This window comes from Girardinichthys multiradiatus, chromosome 19, assembly GCF_021462225.1.
Source record: "Girardinichthys multiradiatus isolate DD_20200921_A chromosome 19, DD_fGirMul_XY1, whole genome shotgun sequence".
NCBI classification, from domain to species: Eukaryota; Metazoa; Chordata; class Actinopteri; order Cyprinodontiformes; family Goodeidae; genus Girardinichthys; species Girardinichthys multiradiatus.
The window spans coordinates 4,009,041-4,032,055 of NC_061811.1; positions in this window are offsets into that span (position 1 = coordinate 4,009,041).

The following is a 23,015-nucleotide window of genomic DNA, read 5'->3' on the forward strand; positions in this document are numbered from 1 at the left end:
ACATGGACACAACCTAAACTGACAGGCTGGACAAGTAGAGCATTAATCAGAGAAGCAGCCAAGATGCCCATGGTTACTCTGGAGGAGCTGGTGAGATCCACCACCAGCTCCAGTTGGGAGAATCTGTTGACAGGACAACTAATACTCATGCAATCCACAAACCTTTACTGTATTAAAGAGTGGCAAGAAGAAAGACATTGTTGAAAAAACAACACATACCGTTGTTGTTAAAGTTTTCCATAATCCATGACAGCAAACATGTGGAAGAATGTGCTCTGTTCAAATGTTCAAACTGAATCTTCTGACTTATGCAAAATGCTTTTTGTGGTAGACAAAACACTATATTTCAGCTGGAGCACACCACCCCTACTATGAAATATAGCAATGGCATCATCATGCTGTAGGGTTGCTTTTCTTCAGCAGGAACACAGAAGCTGTTCAGTGATAATGGGCAGATGGACTGATGGCCCAGTCAAAGTCCAGACCTCAAGCTAATTAAGAATCTGTGGCAAGCTTCAAAAACATTTATGTCAACTGACGTTCACCATCCAGTCTGACTGACCTGGAGACATTTAAAAAGAATGAGGAACAAGACTATGTCTCCAGATGTTTAAAGCTTGTAGAATGCATGGGACATTTTATTTTAAAAACATTAAATTAAATTCAGTTTATTTATATACCATCAAACAACAACATGTTGTCTCAAGGCCCTTTACAAAGTCAGTTCAGTCGAACCATACAGAAGTTGGATACAAACATTCCAGTTGATTCTAATTATCAAACAGTGCAGTCAAATTCAGTTTATTATTTAAATTATTAAAATGTTTTTCTATTTAAGGAAAACCAGTATCCAGACAGTGACTTACAGCATTCACTCCTCCTGGATGAGCATGTTGAGACAGTGGACAGTCGCTTGCATTGACTTTTCAGCAATCCCTCATACTGAGCATGCATGCAGCGACACAGGAGAGGACAACTCTCCATTACCAGGAAGAAACCTCCAGCAGGACCAGAACCAGGCTCAGTGTGAGCAGCCATCTGCCACGACCGACTGGGGGTTTGAGAGAACAGAGCAAACACACAAAAGAACACAGAAGCACTGATCCAGAGGTACTTTCTATGTGAAAAAAGTAAAATGTTATAGGCAGTAGTAGCTTCTCCAGTGGCTTCATCTGGGAGAGAAAAACAGCTATGCAGATAAACTCTGTTCCAGTTTTAAAGTCTAGTCTAGAGCTACACATCTACAGAATTTAGACACAAAAAATGCTGATTTTGTGTGCATGTGGTTGAGGAGGAAATGCTTGTTGAAATTAACCTTACTTGGATACTTTAGCAGAGTCAGAAATCAAATACTTAAAATACATAACATAACATTACATAACATAATTAATTTCCCCCATATCACAGGGCTCAAAAAGCCAGAAAAAAGATTAAACAAAAAAAAGCAGAAAAAAGAAACTAAATTAAATCTTAGAGCAGCAACATCTACATGACAGAAAAAACTATGTAAACACATTCGGTGTCTGAAAAGCTGTTAATATTTTTTTTCACTGGAACATGCTTGTCTCTCAGAACATCAGATGTTTTTTTCCAGCAGCTGCAGGAATACAACCCCCCTGAAGTTCAGCTGTTTGAGGAGAGCGGTTGCTGGACAGTCTTGTCTTCACTTTAATTCCCACCACCTGGTCTGTTGTTCAGTCTGCGGTCCTTCACGTCTACCTCCCGCAGGCTGCAGAGATCCTTGCTTGTGTTTGTGCACATGCATGCACCTGAATAACTTATTAACATACAGTCAGGGAGTGCACAGTGGCTCAGCTCCAGGTGCTGATCTGTTAATGTTTGGTCTGTTGTAGAAGTAAATGTTTAGCTCTCACTGGTTAAATGTTACTGGAGCCTTGAGGCAGGAATTTTCAAGGTTTTACTGGAAATACTGGTAAAGTACTTGGGACAGAAAAACGGCAACATTTTATTTGTCTAAGAATTGGAGGAAGTGCAACCATATAGTTGATAATAAGGAAAACCTTGCACAGTCATAGGACAGTTTTGTTGTCACTTATTTAAGTAATTACCTTTTTGTCGTGATCATATGCACGAAAGGTACTCAGGCTTTCTTGCTCCAGCACTATCCAAGTGGGGTACCTTGATCCATGGTGCATTTTTGTGCACTAAGAGACAAAAATGTACCTTTATTTAAAGTTAAATATACTTATTAAAATGGTACTTATTGTCATCCTCAGCAAACAATCTTTTGTGTTTGTTGATTTTTGTTTTAATAAATTGTTTAAGGTAAAAACATACAGTTGCATAGTTCTACTTAAATGCCCCACTTTCATAATATAATACAAACCTTTTGTGGTTTTCATAAATTATTACACAAAACTAAAAAATGTCTATAGTCGGTCTGCAGTCTGTCCATCGAAGAGGTGTGGTTCACCCTGAACATGTCCATCACAGAACAGGCAACTATGCACACACATATTCATACCTAAGGGCAATTTGAAGAGGCCAATTAACCTAACAGTCATGTTTTTGGACTGTGGGAGGAAGAAGGAGAGCGCAGGTTGGAATTTTGACCCGAACTGAAACTAACAAAAGGGTCTTTTCCTGTATGAAATCATACAATTTCCTCTGCTTGTAGCTCATGTGGACCAAGTTTAATTTTTCTTAATGAAATCATCTGTGGGGAATGGGCAAACCATGCAAAATTTGATAGGATAATGAAAATTTCTAAAAATAGGATAAATAATTCTGAATAACCTCTGCAGTGATGGTTTACATGTTTTATAGATTTTTTTTATCTGTTATTTCAAAGCTTGTTTATATAATCTCTGGATTGATAGTAGTGTATTTCCTGTTTGATTGTAACTAATAAAGCAGTAATTCATTTGTGATAGATTAATGGCCCTGCTGCTTCCTTCTTAAATGTGTAGTGGTCTAGCTGGGGTTAATAAAACCCTAGAAAAAGTGGGATAAACTCTGAGAACAAGAGAGAATGCAGTAGGTAGAAAGAAAGTGAGCTCTGGCAGGACTGAGCTCAGGTGGAGTGTCACCCTCAGGGGAGGCAACAATTGCTGACTGAGTGTGTGTGTTTGTATGTATCTGAGAAAGTCTTGGCAGGTGAATTTCCTCAGGTTTTGCTCATTAGTGTCCTGCTCAGATTCCAGTTTTTTTCTGATGGAGTTATGATGGGCCAACACATCTAAACCTGTGTGTCTTGTTTAAGTCAGACAAAATGTAAAAGAGGAAAGAATCTTCATCGTCATACAGTTAAACGACACAAAATTAACATACTGATCAAAGAAAGCGTAATAAACCATAAACAAAGACCAAGAACCAAAATGACTCATTAACAGTCAAGGAATTACCAGTAGCTTATGTGGTTCTCAGAAACCAAAAGGAAATGCAGTATATGGCCTAAAACCTTTCTAATACCTAACTTTAACTTATGATGGAAAGTAGGAAAAGAAATGTGGTCCAGTCTTCAGAACCACATTTGGGTTTGGCCAACTTCAGCAGCAACAGACAACCGCATCAGCAGAACTAAACAGAGCACCTTCCTCTAGGTTCCAACTGTGCTCCGATTGGATCACATTAGAGTCTAATTGGCCATGGATGGGAAATCCAGCATCGCTCCTTTCTGGCGCAGGGATTTGGGCTTCTGGATGGCCCTAACTTTGGATCAGGACAGAACCAGATTGCTAATGTGAAGGTAACATACCTAAACAAACCCCCTGGCTTAGGCTGAGCTTGAATGTGGAAAAATATTTAAATAAACTAAAATAGTTAATAAACAATAACTTTACAAAATAGACAAACAATGTGATGCTACCAAATAACTCATGAAATACTTTGCTTTTATCAAACTTGTGGTTCTGCAAGGCCGTTTGGAGGAAACTGCAGAAAGACAGTCATGAAGGTTAGGTTAGGTCATGTTGTTTGTTTTTATTTTAGTAAACATAAGTACCCTGAGATCTCACATTGTGTTAAAGTCAGTAACTTGCAAGTGTCAGATTTATTTAGATAAAGCAGCTTTATATCGTCACGGCCTTCCGATTGAAAGGCTTCACTTTTCTTCTTCTCCAACCCCATGTTCTGCTCAGCTCCGTACATCTGTGTCTGTTTACCAGCCTGCCTGTTTCTCCTTCAATCTCAGCTGATGAGAGCAACTCACAGCTGCTCCTCTCCTGTTCCCCGCTGTTTGGGTTGTGTTGTTCCTGCAGGAGTGAGGTTTTGTCACGCTTGCCAGCAGTGGTGCTGTGCTCAAAAATCAAAGACTGCACTGCTACAAGAACACGACCTCAGATCAAAGGAACAAGTTAAGCTCAGATAAACTTTTTTTTCACTTGACATTATTTGATTTTGATAAACTGATAACAGTACAGGTTTTTTGCACAGATCACACCTGTGTAACGATAACGGCTGAATCCCTCCTGCTCCTGAGATTCAGAAAAAACATTTGATGAACATCTGCAATGAACCACTTTTTGGGAAAACTAAGTTTCTCCACAGGTTTTGCAAATACAAACTGTTTTTAAAGAAATCTGTAATCAATGTAGAATAATTCAGTCAAGTTTTCAGATTTGTCTCAATCTGGTGTTTTCTTGATGCTAAAAAAGCATGAAAAATACTCCGGTTGTGTTTTCACAAATGGAATTTGAAGTCTCATAGTAGCTGCGTTTCCATTGACCATTAAAACTGCACAAATTGTAATTATGAAAATAAATTAGCTTAATGGAAAAACGGCAATTGTGAAAAAACAAATCTGTTAAATTTAGAATAATCAAGTTAGAGCCTGACCAGTTCAGAAATGTTTGATGTTGATCTAAAAAAGTTAAATGCAGTCAAGATTCTTTACTATCGAATAATAAAAAATGTTTATGGTCGTATTTTCTTGCAGTGCTTACACTGTGCACACTACAGGGGGGCACACCCTCCCTGTTGACTGTACATATTGATAAGTAACACAAAACTTGCTTTCATTGCAACAGACAGATAACTTTCTCTGTTATTTTTTGAGCTCTTGTGTATGTCCCCAACACAGTGGTGCCCTGGGCAGAGAGCCATGTTGCCCATATCAAAAACTTATTGTGCTTGACTCTTTCAACCTGATTCCTTATCTTGATTATCTGATTTTCGGTCTTTTTTTGTGTTGTACATAAAAAAAAAAAATAAAAAAAAAACTTTACAGATTTAAAACAATTGTGCAGCCATGAGACAAAATAGCTTTAGCTTGCGCTGCTATTTTTCTGCCATGTAAATGTGACATGGGTCATGTTCTGCTTTTACACGTATTAAGAGTAGAAAGTGTTCAGTTACAGGCCATGCAGAGAAAGGTGAAGAAAGTGAGGATCAGTAGCAACCCATGTCTTCAGGCGAGTATGGAATATCAGTGAGAACATGACGTCACCTGGACAGGTGTTGTTTCTGAAGTTTAGGCGTAGGTTATTGGCTTGCTACCCTGAACTTGTTGGACTCCTTTTAGGCTCTTGTTGCCTAACATAAATAAGTGAAGCCGTGTTTGAAGATATAAAATTAGAAAAAGCAAACAGTTGGTTTTCTCATCTGACATTTCTTTTAAGCTGTCATAGGTGAATTTTTGAAATTAAATTATTGAACTGTTTCCACATTTAGAGGAATTTTAGATCTGATGAAGTCAGAGGAAGCCAAACTTGAACATATAGGTACATTTGACACAAAAAGTAAGGGTGTCCTCACAATCTGAGAGGTTTGGAGAACTTTTCCAAGGCAGAGCTTTGAGACAGTCTCCAACTGAAGAACTGAACTAAAATGTTTGAGGGTGTACACACTTATGCAGTCCCGTTATTAGGTTATTCTTTTCCTCCTAACATATGTGTTTGTTTTTCAGTAGTGATGAGAATAAATGAGTCATATGTGGACAAGCTTTTATTAGGGGTGTGCCCACTTATGTGAGCTCCTGCAGCAGTTTCCTATAATGAATAATGAATGTAGCTTTACTGCAAAGAAAAGTGAATGTAATTATCAAATGCTGAATCTCTTTAATTATTCTTGCATCAGTCTTTTGATCTTTTCACTGATTGCATGAGCACAGTAGAGACAAATTGGTCTACCTAATAAATATTTTTGAGGCCAAACTGTTTAAGCAGCTGTCAACTGCACACAATGTTACTAGATTTGCTGTTTTAAGCAACAAAGTGTTGTGGCTACACTTTTTAATATGGAAAACCTTTTATTGGTCCATCATAAAATCTCAGAAAGAAACAGTAGAGTTTGTTGTTGTGCCTTATCAAATGTGAAAAAGTTCAATTGTTATGAGCGGTTTTGCAGAGCATTGTACAACTGAGATGCTCCAAAAGCTTTCAGGGCATGGTGAAAGATTTCCAAGCAATCTGGCTTGTGAAATGTTTCTTTGGTTTCTCATTTACAATTAGGAAATGTAAATCAGGTGCTGCTGGGATCTATCAGAGTCTGTATTTGTTTTACCTAAAGGCATGTCAAATTCTTCCTTTGTCGTAATGCACACACTTACACGTTCACACAACAAGGTCACCTCCGTATCTCAAAAACGGTCTTTCTGCACGACCAACTAAGGGCATCAGAAGTGCTGCATGAAAGAGGAGCGAACTTTCCACACTCAGAAGATGGAACACAGACTCGGCCTTGTCTCTGACTGACATATGTTCACTGTGTGTGAGAGAAGAAGTGGGATCAACACTCTCTGCACATAAGGAGAGGTACAGCTGCTAGATAGCATTTCTTAGTTTGTGTGTGAAGTGAGGAGAAGTGTGTGTGTCGGGGCGGGCACACGGAAATGCACACTGTCATAAGTGTGTGTGGAAGTTGAAGCGAGTGACTTCGCGCAGGCTTAATAGTAACGAAGCGTGCCAGTGTGGAGAGAGTGGAAGTTGAGTGTCAAACTGGTGAAGAGGAAGGAGGAATCTGTAACATTTGGTTTCCAGTCTGGCACTTTTCCAGTGCATTTAATCACCTAAGGGATAAATCATTGTTTACAAGAACTGACCAAGATGACAAATGTGCAATTTTAATAATTGGACTGTGGACAAGCAACTTTTAGAAGACAGTTTTCAATATTCAGATACCCTCCCACACACAAAGGCACACGCTGACTACATTTATGAGCACACACACACACACACACACACACACACATACATACACACACACACACACACACACACACACACGCACACACACACACACACATAGTCAGTGTTTTATGCCACTGGCAACTGCCTTATTCCCACCAGCTGTCTCAATGCATAAAACCCAGCCTTGTTGTTACGTCTGGAGCTTAAAAGTGCTGCCAAAAAGAACGCTGGGCAGGAACAACGGCGTTAACTCTGTTATTTCATCCACCACTCAGTCTCAGAAGTTAAAAGCGCTTAAAACTAGCAGCCAAGGTGTCAACAAGGTAATAAAAGGAGGCACTTGGGATGGGGATGGTTCTGCCTGACTCATATGGATCAGCTGGATAACCATTTTAGTTGAAACAGTAGTGATGGGAGCACAGAGAAGATACTGCTTTAGATCACAGACTGCTAATCTGCTGAAAACCAGGGAGGTTAGTGGTAAGATTAGGTAGTTATCTGCAGTTTAGCAGCAATTGACATATATTGCACTAAAAACTATTCATAGCTCCTTCACTTTTTATCACATTACAACCAGAGATTTCAGTGTATTATATCTGGATTTTGTTTGACAGACCAACACAAAGTAGTGCATAATTGTAAAGTGGAAAGAAAAAGTTTGTGGTTGTGATGAGAACACGGGAAAACATTCAGCGGGTATGGATACTTTCGGAAGGTTCTGTGCAGCAAACAATAGAATAATGTTGGAATTCACTTTTGCTATTTGGTTTCAAGTATTGTGCTTCCAGCTTGTGCTGCTTCTTATGGCTAGAAAGATCACTCTGCCTGTGACATCACTCTTACAGCTAAGTGGTCCTCTTTCTCGCAGGTGAAAAGTATCATTTGCCGTAGCTCCTGCCAAATCAGGAGTGGAGAAAACTTTAATTTCCCTCATCCTGGAGACAGTGCCAGAGATTTGGTGTCCATTAGCCAATCCTTGAAACAAGAGCTGACGTGGACTTGGACTGAGCTAAGCACTGTAGTAGCATTATCTAACTCAAGAAGCAATGTATCATATTTTGTAGCAGTCCCTCCACCTCTTCAGTGCCTTTTCTCTTTGTGTTTTGCTTCCATTTTTTTCTTCCTTGTCATTCCTCTCTGAGGGTGTCATTGAAATTCCTGATAAAAAAGTCAAGACTTGCCTGGACTCAGGCCACAAACTTCATTACAGTTCACCTCTTCTTGCTGCCCATTAACTTGTCCTTCATGATGCGTCGTAAATGCCTCTGCACTTGAGAACTCAAGCTCCCCTGCTCTTAAATCTAAACACTACAGTCTGTAAAAGATCTTAACTGTCCTTATAGCGTTGCTCTGTTGCACATCCCTCTAAAGTAAAAATGAGATCATGAGTCAGCATAGGTGTTTGCACAAATGTAGCAATGGGATTTGCACATCATAAAATGATGGAGGTTCTGCTAGGAAGAACAAAATAAAAGCTACTGGTGGGAAATTGTATATGTAATATATGTTTGGTTCAGCAAGCCTATCCGTCAGTCCGTCCGTCCGTCCGTCCGTCCGTCCAATTGATATATAAGTTTTCTCAAAGGATACAAATTAAATAACTTGTTTGACTTTTGTGAATGATTTTAAAAAGTAAAAGAGATTCAATTTATTCATGTTTATCATACATCAAAAATGAACATGTTATGAACCATTATTAGCCATGAGTCTGTGAATGTCCCTGGTTCCTAAATAAAATGCCACCTTTAACAGGAGAATCTGACAGGGATGACCCTGTCAGAGCTGAGCTCTGCACCTTATTGACTGTAAATCCTGCTCAGTGGTAGCATTAAAGTGCCTGTGACATCAAATTCTCATGATAAATCCAATTACATTCATAATAAAAAACGTATATTCATGCCACTGAAATGAACAGTTGTTGAGATATATGGTCACACATTTCACTAAAAAGACATTTAGAGACTACTCCTTTGCAATTTTGTTGCGCTCTTTTATGACATCACAGGGCAACCAACGCACATAAACTGACTGCTGCTACAAAGGCAGCAACACAGACAGCAGCGGAGAATCTGATATTTCTTTAGATATATTTCAGTCACTATCAGAGAGAGACCCAGTGCAGTCAGGAAAAGGAAGTCAGCTTTCATCAGATGTACAAGGTGTAAATGTCCTGCGACGTGCGGACGACCATCTAATTCCACCAGAGTCTATTGCTGCTGGATGCTGGAGCACGGCTGGAGTCAAAATGCACAAATCATACCACACCACAAGAAACAGAACGAGCACAAAATATTTTGGATTTTCCACATAATTCACTAAAGACGGACTAGATCTCGCTATATTAATAACATTATTAAAACTGCTTGGCTTGTTCCCAGTGCTTTATAATTTGTTTTTTATTTGCTTCAAGCAACGTCACGTTCCCACTGAATGGTATAAATCTATAATTAAACCTATCCCAAAGGGTCAGAATTTAGAACCACGTGTACCAATGAATTATAGTGGAATAGGTCTTCTTAGCTGTGCACATAATTTGTATTCCAGTATTCTTAATGAGAGGTTGGTATGTTATCTGGAATCCAAAAACCTGTTGGCTGATGAACAGAATGGGTTTAGGAAGAAAAGGGCCTGTATTGATCAGATTTATTCTATTGTCACTATAGTAAATGCTAGAAATCAAGAAGAAAAATCAACCTTTGCTTGTTTTATAGATTTTCAGAAAGACTTTGACTATGTTAATCGAGATTTATTAAGCTATTTGTTATTAACAATAGGTATTGACGGTAAATTCTATGACTTAAAGCAATTAAAAAAATCCAACATCTTGTGTTCAAGTAAACGATCATTTAACAGATTGTTTCCACCATTATATGATATCAAACAGGGTGATGTGTTGTCTCCCACATTATTTGCAATATATATAAATGATTTGGTAAATGTAGTTAAAGAGGCAGATGTGGGCATCAAAGTGGGGGACTTGAAACTTGTATTTTGTTGTATGCAGATGACATAGTGTTAATTGCAGAAAATGAATCAGACCTCCAGAAAATGATAAATATTGTCCATTCCTAGTGTAACAGAATAAGACTAAAGATAAACAGTGATAAAACTCAAGTTATACATTTCAGAAAGCATAATCATGCTTTGACAAGTTTTGAATTCTGTTTTGGTACTATATCTTTATCCTTTACTGAAAAGTGCAAATACCAGGGATTTTCCAATGGTTATAATCAGTCTGACAGAGAGAGGTATCCCAATCCTTTTGGTTTTTAGTATAACAATGACCATCAGTGGGACCCTTTGTGGGGTGCCTTGAGACGACATTGTTGTAAATAAGCACCGTTTAACTACATAATCTGAACTGAAACTATCTGTGTAGTTTATGCTGCTATAGGCTTAGGCTGCTGGAGGACATAACGACCACTTTCACCCTCTTCGCTACATTCTCACACTACTCTCCAATTTTGCATCTTTGCTGTTATTTCAGCTTTTAACCTTGTTCTCTCTCTATGCTCTTCCTAGAAGCTATACCTGGCCTGGCTCTGTGTCTACCTGTGACCCCTTCCTGGAGAGGGGAATCGTCCAAGCTTCTGAAGGGAACAACTTAATGCTCACCCTCTACCGATGATCCACATAGCCCTGTCTTTTAGTGTTTAACCCTTTCTCTCTCCTAGACATGGCGATTGACTGAGCTTTTACTGTAACTAACTCTATGTGCTCTCTTTCAGACTCTAACCTTGAAAACTGGCTCAGAGTTTATCTATTCTTTCTTTCTAGGTGAAACGACTAAAGGAGCTACATCCATTAACATTTACTTTTCATTCCCATAGAAAGTACTCCTGGATCAGTGCTTCTTTGTTCTCTTTGTGTTTCTGCTCTGTTCTCTCAAACCCCCAGTCGGTCGTGGCAGATGGCTGCTCACACTGTGCCTGGTTCTGCTGGAGGTTTCTTCCTGTTAAAAGGGAGTTTTCCTCTCCACTGTCGCTACATGCATGCTCAGTATGAGGGATTGCTGCAAAGTCAATGCCGGTGACTGTCCACTGTCTCTACATGCTCATCCGGGAGGAGGGAATGCTGCACGTCACTGACTGGATGCAATCTGCTGGGTTTCCTTAGATAGAAAAACTTTTTATCCAATTTGAATAAAAAGCTAACTCCGACTGCACTGTTCAATGGTTAGGATTAATTGGAATGTATGAACCTGACTGTTGTGAAGTACCTTGAGACAACATGTGTTGTGAATTGGCACTATATAAATAAAACTGAATTGAATTGAATTTATTTTAGATGAATATAACACTTTTCATGAAGCTGCTCTTATTAATAAGGTTAAGTCATGCCATGATCTGGATTATAAAACCTATACTGAACTGTACAGATCATGTGTTTGTCCTGTGTTGGATTATGGGGGCAGGGACCGGGGTTATTGTAAGAGAAACCCATTGGGAAAAAGCTCAGTCTAGAGCCTTAAGGTACTTTCTAGGTGTGCAAAAAATGCCCCTAAGTTACCCTGTGTGGAGATATGGGTTGGAAACCATTTGAAGTTAGATATGAGATATGTGTAGGTTATGGAATAGGTTTATCAACATGTCAGACACAAGAATGACCAAACTCATATTTAATTGGGACCTGTCTAATAAATATGCCTGGAGCACACAGATGGAAAAAAATCTTTACTAATGCAGATTTCCACTTTATCTACAGAAATAAGCTGAAATGTAATGTTGAAGAAATCAAAGAATTCTATTTTGAAATGTTTAAACACAAATGGTCAAATGAAATTTTATATAAGCCAAAACTGAGAACCTATATTCTGATAAAAGATCATTTTGGTCCTGAGCCTTATGTTACACTAAATCTAAGTAGAGCTCAGAGATAAGTGTGTGCTCAAGTAAGGTTTGGGACTTTGCCTCTGGCTTTGGAGACAAGACGGTTTCACTCTGTTCCAGAGGAGGAGCGAACATGTTTATGCCAGTTAAATGATATTAAAATGAATTGCATTTTGTATTTTACTGTCAAATGTTGCAGTACAGTTATTTACACAGCATGAGGATAAGCTTAAGGAGTATGTTAAGTATGAGCCATTTTATTTGGCTCAGTTTTTGTTGAACGCTTGGCTTCAACATAAGAGGACATATTTTGTTTGATATATTGTATGTAGATGTCTGGATAATGTTTATTTTCTTTTTTTTGTGTCTTGTAAACCTGTGCAGGCTGGGCACTTCTAATAGTGCATGACACCTAATAAGCAAATAAAAAATAAAAAATAAATAAATAAACACATATATTTATATATACACGTGTAAATATTAGCATTTGTTACCATTGGATCAATTAGATCAGTTACTGGGTTAACTAAGGTATTTTAAACCGAGCAATTAAACATTAAATGGACCAAATGAAGCAACAAATATAGCTTCGCTGCACTCGTGAACTCCCCCATTTTAAAACTATCTGAATGCATAAAATGAAAAATGAAGCAGTTTAACTTTTTTAACTTCCACAGAAAGAGTTGTTTTGGATTTGCTACCACATTTTTCACTGGCTTTTATTACACAATCTTTGAGCACCTCCTGGCGGACCGGAGCAGATACAGTATATCCAGTGTTAGACTATATACAGCACTGAATGAAACAATCAGAGACGAAGCTGAGCAGCATGGAGCAGCAGCAGCAGACACAAGGGATGATTCAAGATCTGAAGACACTACCTAGTGTGTAAACGTTATATACTTTATACCTGGTTAGTAAACTCTAAACAAAACCTTTAGAGAAACATTTATTTAAATATGCACATGTAATTTATCTTAATTTAAAAACCTCAGTTTTCCAGCTCTGATCCAGGAAGCTCTGATCCTCTTCACTTCAGGAAAGTACTGCAGACTGATAGCTGCTGACGTAGTATTGCTGCCACCACCCGCAATGTACAGTTTCACCATATTAACACTGTTTTTAACACAACTTGGCTTCAACTTGAACTGTTTATCACTAACGCTCACATAATGGGGGCTTCCCCTGTGACGTCATATTTTGGTGACTTTGCAAAATGTAACATCAAAATATGCTTATTTTGTGTCTCAATTGTCTTTTATCCTATCTTTAATCCTATTTTCATGTCAATTACTGTCCAGTTCCTTCAATATTAAGATGTTATCTTTCAGTTTCTGCATTTGTGGGAAAAGTGTGTTACACGCACTTTAAATAAATGTAGATGAACATTGAAGCTGTCGATTATTAAATCTTTTGGCTAGCACTGTTATCAAGCATTACAGATATCCCATACATACTAGGACAGTTATGGGTAATTGTCTGTACTTGTGTAGTCGTGTACTTGTTAAAACATTATCAGCAGCGGCCCAAGTACTGTTCAAATCCTTAGTATGCATCAAAGCAAGTATGCTTCAAGTACCCAGATGTGTTCTTGCTTTGATCGAGGATGCATCGATTCATCCTTGCCGCAGACTCGATGTGGGACAGTATTCCATAATTCATAGCAGGACACTACTTTCGACAACGGCCGGAGAGAAAGCTCATAACTGTAAGTGTTTTCACGTTGAAATCGCAGATACTTGGAGGTAAATCAATGAATATAATGCAGTTTGTGGTTGTAGATAATTGTGTATACGTTTTCACCTTTGCTGCATTTGTTGTTGTTCTCTTTTTGCAAAATGCAACAGACTCAGTGGAGACAACCAGACGTCCCTCTCCCCAAACACCTTCTCCAGCTCCTCCGGGGGGAGCCCAAGGCATTCCCAGACCAGCTGAGAGACATAGTCCCTTCAGCGTGTCCTGAGCTGTCCCCTGGGCCGGTGGGACGTGCCTGGAACACCTCCTGAGGAAGGCGTCCGGGAGGCACCCGCTATAGATGCCTGAGCCACCTCAACTGGCTCCTCTCGATGTACAGGAGCACCAGCTCTACTCCGAGCCCCTCCCGGATTGCCGAGCTCCTCACCCTATCTCTAAGGGAGTGCCAGCCTATGGAAGAAGCTCATTTCAGCCGCTTGTATCTCGGATCTCGTTCTTTCGGTCTTGACCCAAAGTTCATGTCCATAGGTAAGGGTAGGAACCTAGAGCGACCGGTAAATCGAGAGCTTAGCTTTTCGATTTCCCGCTCCATTCTTCCCTCACTCGTGAACAAGAGCCCAAGATACTTGAACTCCTCCACTAGAGGCAGGAACTCCCCTCCAACCTGAAGAGGACAAGCCACCCTTTTCTGGTCGAGAACCATGGCCTCGGACTTGGACGAGCTGATCTTCATCCTAGCCACTTCACACTTGGCTGCAAACAGCCCCAGCGCATGCTGTAGGTCTTCAGAATCAGAATCAGAATCAGAAAAGCTTTATTGCCAAGTACGTTTTTGGACATACAAGGAATTTGTTTTGGCGTAGTCGGTGCAATACAGTACAAATTAAACAGTATAAACATATCTACAATATAATATAAATATATGTGCACAGTTTTAAGTGAGTGAGAGTAAGTACAGAGCAGTATAAGATGCAAGAGCAATACAACAGTGCAGGTGATCATTGTGCAAGTATGGCAGTGCAAGTAAAGCAGGAGTCCATGCTGAACGTTAATGTAACGCATAGAGTTGCAGGTTACAGGTGTCCTGTCAGCAAAAACAGGGGGTGTGTGGGGGAAAGGGAGAGTGTCAGGGTGGTTTCCGGGCTTTCTTAACCAGGCTGGTGGCAGATGGGAAAAAACTGTTCTTGTGGCGTGAGGTTTTGGTCCGGATGGACCGCAGCCTCCTGCCAGAGGGGAGAGTCTCAAAGAGTCTGTGACCAGGGTGGGAGGGATCAGCCAGAATCTTCCCTGCCCGCTTCAGGGTCCTGGAGGTGTACAGTTCCTGGAGCGACAGTAGACTGCAGCCAGTCACCTTCTCTGCAGACCGAATGACACGCTGCAGCCTGCCCTTATCCTTGGCTGTAGCAGCGGCGTACCAGATGGTGATGGAGGAGGTGAGGATGGACTCAATGATGGCTGTGTAGAAGTGCACCATCATAGTCTTTGGCAGGTTGAATTTCTTCAGCTGCCGCAGGAAGAACATCCTCTGCTGGGCTTTCTTGATGAGGGAGCTGATGTTTGGCTCCCACTTGAGATCCTGGGAGATGATGGTTCCCAGGAAGCGGAGAGATTCCACAGTGTCAATTGTGGAGTCACAGAGGGTGATGGGGGCAGGTGGGGCTGGGTTCTGTCTGAAGTCCACAACCATCTCCACTGTCTTTAGAGCGTTGAGCTCAAGGTTGTTCTGGCTGCACCAGTCCAACAGATGGTCCACCTCCCATCTATACGCGGACTCGTCACCATCAGAGATGAGTCCGATCAGGGTGGTGTCGTCCGCAAACTTCAGATGCTTGACAGACTGGTGACTGGAGGTGCAGCTGTTGGTGTACAGGGAGAAGAGCAGAGGAGAGAGAACACAGCCTTGGGGGGAACCGGTGCTGATGGTCAGGGAGTCAGAGACGTGCTTCCCCAGCCTCACGCGCTGCTTCCTGTCAGACAGGAAGTCAGTGATCCACCTGCAGGTGGAGTCGGGCACACTCAGCTGGGAGAGCTTCTCCTGTAGCAGAACTGGGACGATGGTGTTGACGGCAGAGCTGAAATCCACAAACAGGAGCCTGGCATAGGTTCCTGTGGAGTCCAGGTGCCGGAGGAGGAAGTGAAGGGCTAGGTTGACTGAATCATCTACAGACCTGTTGGCTCTGTAGGCAAACTGCAGGGGGTCCAGGAGGGGGTCGGTGATGTCTTTTAGGTGTGAGAGCACAAGGCGCTCAAAGGACTTCATCACCACAGAGGTCAGGGCGACGGGTCTGAAGTCATTAAGCCCTGTGGTCCTTGGCTTCTTGGGAACAGGGACGATGGTGGAGGACTTGAAGCAGGCCGGCACATGACATGTCTCCAGTGAGGTGTTAAAAATGTCTGTGAAGACTGGAGACAGCTGATCAGCGCAGTGCTTCAGGCTGGCTGGTGAGACAGAATCCGGACCAGCAGCTTTCCGGGTGTTCTGTCTCCTGAAGAGTTTGTTGACGTCCCTCTCCTGGATGGAAAGAGCCGTCCTCGGCGTGGGTAGGGGGCTGGAGGGGGGGAACTTCAGGGTGGGGGTTGGAGGGGCCAAGGCCCCTCTTGAGGTTGGGGAGGTGGGGGTGGTGGATTGTGGCTGCAGCTGTTGGGGGGCGTCATGGGGGATAGTTGCAGGACTGTCCCTTTGTCTTTCAAAGCAGCAGTAGAACTCGTTCAGGTCATTGGCGAGGCGTCGGTCGTTGATGGAGTGGGGGGCTTTCGGCTTGTAGTTGGTGATGTGCTTGAGCCCTTTCCAGATAGACGCAGAGTCGTTGGCTGAGAACTGGTTTTGGAGCTTCTCAGAGTACAGTCGTTTGGCCTCTTTCACTGCCTTGCCAAACTTGTACTTTGCCTCTCTGTATATGTCTTTGTCCCCACTCCTGAAGGCCTCTTCCTTATCCAGTCTTAACCTTCTGAGTTTAGCTGTGAACCAGGGTTTGTCGTTGTAACTCACCCTGGTGCATGATGGTACACAGCTGTCCTCACAGAAGCTGATGTAGGAAGTCACAGCCTCTGTGTACTCGTCCAGACTGTTGGTAGTAGTCCTGAACACATCCCAGTCTGTACAGCCTAAACACGCCTGGAGATTCTCCACAGCCTCACTGCTCCACTTCCTTGTCGTCCTCACAACAGGTTTGCAGAGCTTTAGTTTCTGCCTGTATGCAGGAATCAGGTGGACCATGATGTGGTCGGATTGGACCAGTGCAGCACGTGGGACGGCGTGATAAGCGTCTCTGATGGTGGTGTAACAGTGATCCAGAATGTTGTCCTCTCTGGTCGGACATTTTATAAACTGTCTATATTTGGGGAGTTCGTGGGTGAGATTACCTTTGTTAAAGTCACCAACGACGATTACTAAGGAGTCCGGGTTGGTCTGCTCCACACTCAGTATCTGGTCGGCGAGCATGCGCTGTGCGACCTGCAGGTTAGCTTGCGGCGGGATGTAAACACCGACCAGGATGAACGAAGCGAACTCACGGGGGGAATAGAAAGGCTTACAGTTTACGATGAAGGATTCCAGGTCTGGAGAACAGTGCTGCTGAATCACTGTCACGTCGTTGCACCAACCACTGTTGAGGTAAAAACAGATTCCTCCACCTTTCGCTTTGCTGGAGAGTTCCGTGTCTCTGTCCGCTCTGTAGAGCTGGAATCCTGCCAGCTGCAGCGCAGAGTCCGGTATTAATCCACACAGCCACGTCTCCGTGAAGCACAAAACTGCCGATGAATAAAAGTCCCTGTTTTTCCCCAACAACAGTTGTAGTTCCTCCATTTTGTTGGGAAGTGAGCGCACGTTAGAGAGAAATATTCCAGGTAACGGTGTTCGTAGTCCACGCTGGCGAAGACGTACCAGCACCCCAGCCCGTTTCCCTCTCTTCCGGCGTTTCACCGCGTGAACAAAGGTGAGTGCACCTTTGACCAGAATGTCCAAAGATTCCAGAGCAGTAGGCAGAAAAGTTGGAAATAACTCCTCTGGTGTAGTAGCCCTGATGTTCATGAGTTCTTCTCTGGTGAGAGAGCTCCGGGTACCATCACAGAAGACCGTTTTAAAGCAAAAAACAAAACAAAACAATGCGCACCAACACGCCGAGGCGACCATCTGCGGCGCCATCTTGGATCTTTCTTGGCTAGACGGGGGCCAGCAGGACCACGTTATCTACAAAAAGAAGAGACGAAATCCACTGGTCCCTAAACCAGACCCCCTCCAGCTCTTGGCTTCACCTAAAAATCCTTTCCATAAAAGTTATGAACAGGACCGGTGACAAAGGGCACAGGTAACATGCACAGGTAACAGGTCCGACTTAGTGCTGGCAATACAGACCAAAACTCCTGCTCCGCTTGTACAGAGACCAGATGGCCACTAATAAAGCCCCCCCGACTCCGTACTCCTGGAGCACCCCCACAGGGCACCATAATGGACACAATCGAATGTCTTGTCATGGTCCACAGAACACATGTGAACCGGTTGGTCAAACTCCCATTAACCCTCGAGTATCCTGCAGAGAGTATAGAGCTGTCCCAGTGTTCCACGGCCGGGACAACCACCACGCTTCTCCTGAAGCTGAGGTTCGACTAACGGCCGGACTCTCCTCTCCAATACCCTAGTGTAGACCTTAGCAGGGAGGCTGAGGAGTGCGATTCCCCTATAGTTGGAACACACCCTCTGGTCACCCTTCTTATGAAGAGTTTTGAAGAGGCGTGTCAGCCATGACAGCCCCACAACATCCAGAGACTTGAGGTACTCAGGGCGGATCTCATTCACCCCCGAAGCCCTGCCACCGTGGAGCTTTTTAACCACCTCGGTGACTTCAGCCTAGGTGATGAAAGAGTCCAATCACGAGTCCCCAGCCTTGCTTCCACCGGCAGGATTAAGGAGATCCTCGAAGTACTCCTTCCATCGCCCGATAATGTCCCCGGTTGAGTTCAGCAGCTCCCCACCCTCACTGTAAACAGTGTTGGCGATGCACTGCTTCCCCCTCCTGAGGCGCTGGACAGTGTGCCAGAATCACTTCGAGGCCAACCGGTAGTCCTTCTCCATGGCCTCACCGAACTCCTCCCAGACCTGCGTTTTTGCCTCTGCCACAGCCCGGGCCGTGGCACGCTTGGCCTCACGGTACCCGTCAGCTGCCTCAAGAGTCCCACAAGCCAACCACAGCCAATAGGAGTCCTTCTTCATCTTGACAGCATATTACTGCTGGTGTCCACCACCGGGTTTGGGGATTACCACTGCGACAAGCACTGCAGACCTTACGGCCACAGCTACGGGCAGCAGCATCAACAATAGAGAACATGGTCCACTTGGACTCTATGTCTCCTGCCTCCCCCGGAATCTGGTCAAAGCTCTCCTGGAGGTGGGAGTTGAATACATCCCTGGCCAAGGGCTTCGCCTGACATTCCCAGCAGACCCTCACTATGCGTTTGGGCCTGCCATGTCTGTCCGGCTTTCTCCTCTTCCAGTGGATCCAACTCATAAGCAGGTGGTGATCAGTGGACAGCTCAGCAGGTCTGAAGACACAACAACAAAATCAATCATCAACCTCCTGCCTAGGGTGTCCTGGTGCCCAGTGCACTGATGAACACCCTTATGCTTAAACATGGTGTTCATTATGGACAATCCGTGACTAGCACAGAAGTCCAATAATGAAACACCTCTCGGATTCAGATCGGGGAGGCCATTCTTCCCAATCACGCCTCTCCAGGTGTCACTGTCATTTCCCATGTGGGCGTTGAAGTCCCCCTGCAGAATAATGAGGGTTAGGGTTAGGGTTAGGGCCAGCCCCCGGCCAAGAAGGCCGGGGGATGGCCCGACCCCAGGTCTGGCTCCAGAGTGGGCCCCTGGCTCCGCCGTACCCGGCAACGTCACATGCCTCAATTGTGTGGTCCTCATAAGTGTGTCTTGAACCGCTCTTTGTCTGACCCGTTACCCAGAGCCTGTTTGCCATGGGAGACCCTACCAGGGGCATTTAAGCCCCAGACAACATAGCTCCAGATACAACGATATTTCATAGGGGTCAAAATTAATAATTTACTTAAATGTACTGCACATATTGCCTTATTTTCACCCCTGATTAGATGAATCAGGGGATATTCTTGAGACCCAAGTCTTAGACCTTGAGTCCAAGTTGAGTTTTGACCCTTGAGTTCAGCTTCTTCATCACCACAACATAACTGAGCAACAGCCACATTGCTGAGGAAAGTTTCATGACCTAAGTACACATTTGAATTTTTTTCATACACCAAAAACATCTTTTATTGGCACTAACATTTTACCCCAGACATTAGCCTCGTAAATCTGGTTTAAATCAACATGTGCTTAGATTAGTGTCTATTTCCATTGAATTTTGAAAAGTAATTGTAAATCTCTACTAGTTTCTTTTCCACTCAGGCGTTTAGTACTTCGACCACAGAGCATATACTTATTACTCTTTTACGCTGACTTTACCAGTAGGAGTGTTTTATAAAGTCTGTTCAGAGCTGTCAGTCACAGCAAAGGACAAGTGCAAGGAGTCCTGAAGGTTAATGGCTGAGGAAATGCTGAGCGATTTAAACACCATATGGATAGGCTCATCATCTACAAGCTGTTCAAGGTTGAACCCATCCAGAACACTGTAGGATTGAGATAATAGCCTTCTTTGCCCAACTGTTGTTAAGCTACCAATCTCCCGTCAGCTGCAGGGGAACTGATAAGCACTAGGACCCAAAACCCTGCACAACTTTCTGCTTCTGTCTCTCCTTTTTCAATCTTTGACTCATTTTCTCTCATTCGTCATTCTGTCAGGTACACAATGCAGAGGTGTTGATGTCGCAGTGCGTGTTGATGTCTTTCTTTTCTTCTTTCCTTCACACCAACATCGTCCTCCTTTTCTTCACATTTCTCATCATTCCCGTTTCTCTTCCCTTTCACTCCACAGCCGTACACATCCACCGGAGAGTGGCTCGCCCTCAAAGCCATCTGTTTCCAGGCAGCCTGCAAGTGTTGCTGAAATATGTAAGGCCTAATTAATTCAACCAAATTGTTTTAGAATAGATTAATACAATAATGGCAGCTCATGAAAGGTTATTTCAAGTACACCACTCAGCTAATCTCATCAAAGGGTAGATTTTACTGCTCTGCACTCAGTGAACACCCACTGCCACATAGACCCTCATGTACAAGAAGGCACGGAAAGTTCTCTGTGTAGGAGATAATTAAAATTAAAATGGTAAACAAGGTTTCTCATTGGCACTTTGTTTGAATCCAGGAATAATGGACTCAAACCTATAGAGAGAATGAGCACTTTGAATTAATTGAACTTAATTACCCAGTAAGTTAGGCTGGTTTGTGACACAAATTTGTCTGGTGAGTAAATAAATATGTTGAAACTCCCCACCTCTGAGTTGGAATGATGATGCCACGACTGAGTGTCTTTTGATTTGGTTTCTTTTTAATTTAATGCACGCATGTTTGCAGCAACATCTCTAGCTACATTTGTTTTTGGCTCAATGCACTGTGATGGAGAAACATTTTTTGGATTTTTAGTAGAGATAAGGATGGCCTTTAATAATATATAAAGACAGTATGTTATTGAGGAGAAGCTGTCCCGGTGACCAGAGAAGGTGCACAGAATGTGGTGTGCTTGGTGATCAAGGGCCATTCAGGAAACAACTACACTGCTAACAGCATGGATTATTTATAGCTGCAACCACACATGTAAAGAAACAAGGAAGGGACTGCTGTGTTTTTGTTTTTGACCATCTCAATTGTTATCTCTGAATTAAGCTGGAAGACCTGGCAATGCTTGCAGCTAAAATCCCTTTGTCCAAAAGACACAATGGTGCATCTGCTGCAAAACCTATACCCTGATGCGGTGGTGATTATATGATTTTTAACCTAATGCTGGAATGGTAGTAGAGATTACCACAACCTATCAGGCAGTACAATAGTTGGGTTACCATGGAGAAAATCCCAATTCTTTCACCTGCAGTCACCAGTGTGTGTGTGTGTGTGTGTGTGTGTGTGCATAGTTGTGTTATGGACTGCTGTCTTTCAGAGTGTTACCCACTCACCGCTGGACATCCTAGCAATTCTAGCAGCTAACATTCATTTGTCCAAAAGACAAAATGGTGTGGTCTAAAGCAAAGCATATGAATTTCCTGATCATGTGGTGAATATTTGATTTAAATACCTATGCAGTAAAAGAAACAAGTGAAGTCCACCACCAACCACCAGCCAGTGCAACAGTACGTTACTATGGAGACTAAACGTGGACTAGTGGATGGACATTAAGCTGATCATTGAGTTAAAATGATTTCTTAGCTTACTCCTTCTGCATCGATATATTCCAGCTGCTGCTTACCTACCAAGTGCGGTTTGATCTCTTAAATCTAAAGAAAGACACTAATATCATCCGAATCAGAATCAGCTTTATTGTCTGAACAAAGAAGGACTTTGACTGCGATCTCACACACTCACAGCATACAGTACTATAATTATATAAAGACATCCAGGCAACAGAAACTTTGCTTTATTTCTTTGTATATTTTTGGTACGTAGGAAATGACAATAAATTATTTGGTAGTTATTATTGTGGGATTGCAGGTTTCTGAACCTGCATGATTCTTGTTTTTGACGTCCTCACTAATCCAGATCACACACAGCTCAGAAGATGAATCTGTGATTGTTTCTCGTTTGATAGTTGCTTTGCAGAACAGCTGGCGATGCTTTAAATTTGGTGACCTCCAGGAAGAAAACAATAGTTACTTGAAAGCAATTTGTAAATTATGACAGCATTCTCATTATACACAGTGTCACTTTGAGTCCTCAGTAATCACATTAGACAAGTGTTTCCTTATTATTTTGTTGCTGTTTGTCTGCAGGAAGAAGAAATCTGACCTTCTGAGTGAAACTGTTATCTGATCACTGAATATCATATCCTGCACCTCATCTATGTTCAGATATGGTTAATGTGAATTAAAATAATTCAGTCACGTTCATTACTGTTGCAATGCCCCATCTGACTTTCCCTCTGAATATAGAGGCTCCTCTGACTTTAATGTGAATCAAATGAAAAATGTTGAAAACAGTTTGTATGGCATTTTCAACAACTTATATCTCACTTTAATGCAAAAATCCTCAGATTTTATTCCAATGAGACTGTGCCCGTGTCATCACCCACCTGGTCTAACCTCTGCAGTGAATGGAGCAGATGAGCAGAAGTCTTTATTCTGCTGTTCATCAAGATTAATACCAACCCAGCGCCCTCCCCAGAGAAACCAACTAACAGACTCCCTCCTCCACTTCCAGAGCTGGCTTCTTTAGACAGCTTCGGTTCATTAGCACGAATATTATGGCTCAACCACTTGCAATTAGGAATGTGTTTAAGAGGGTGCC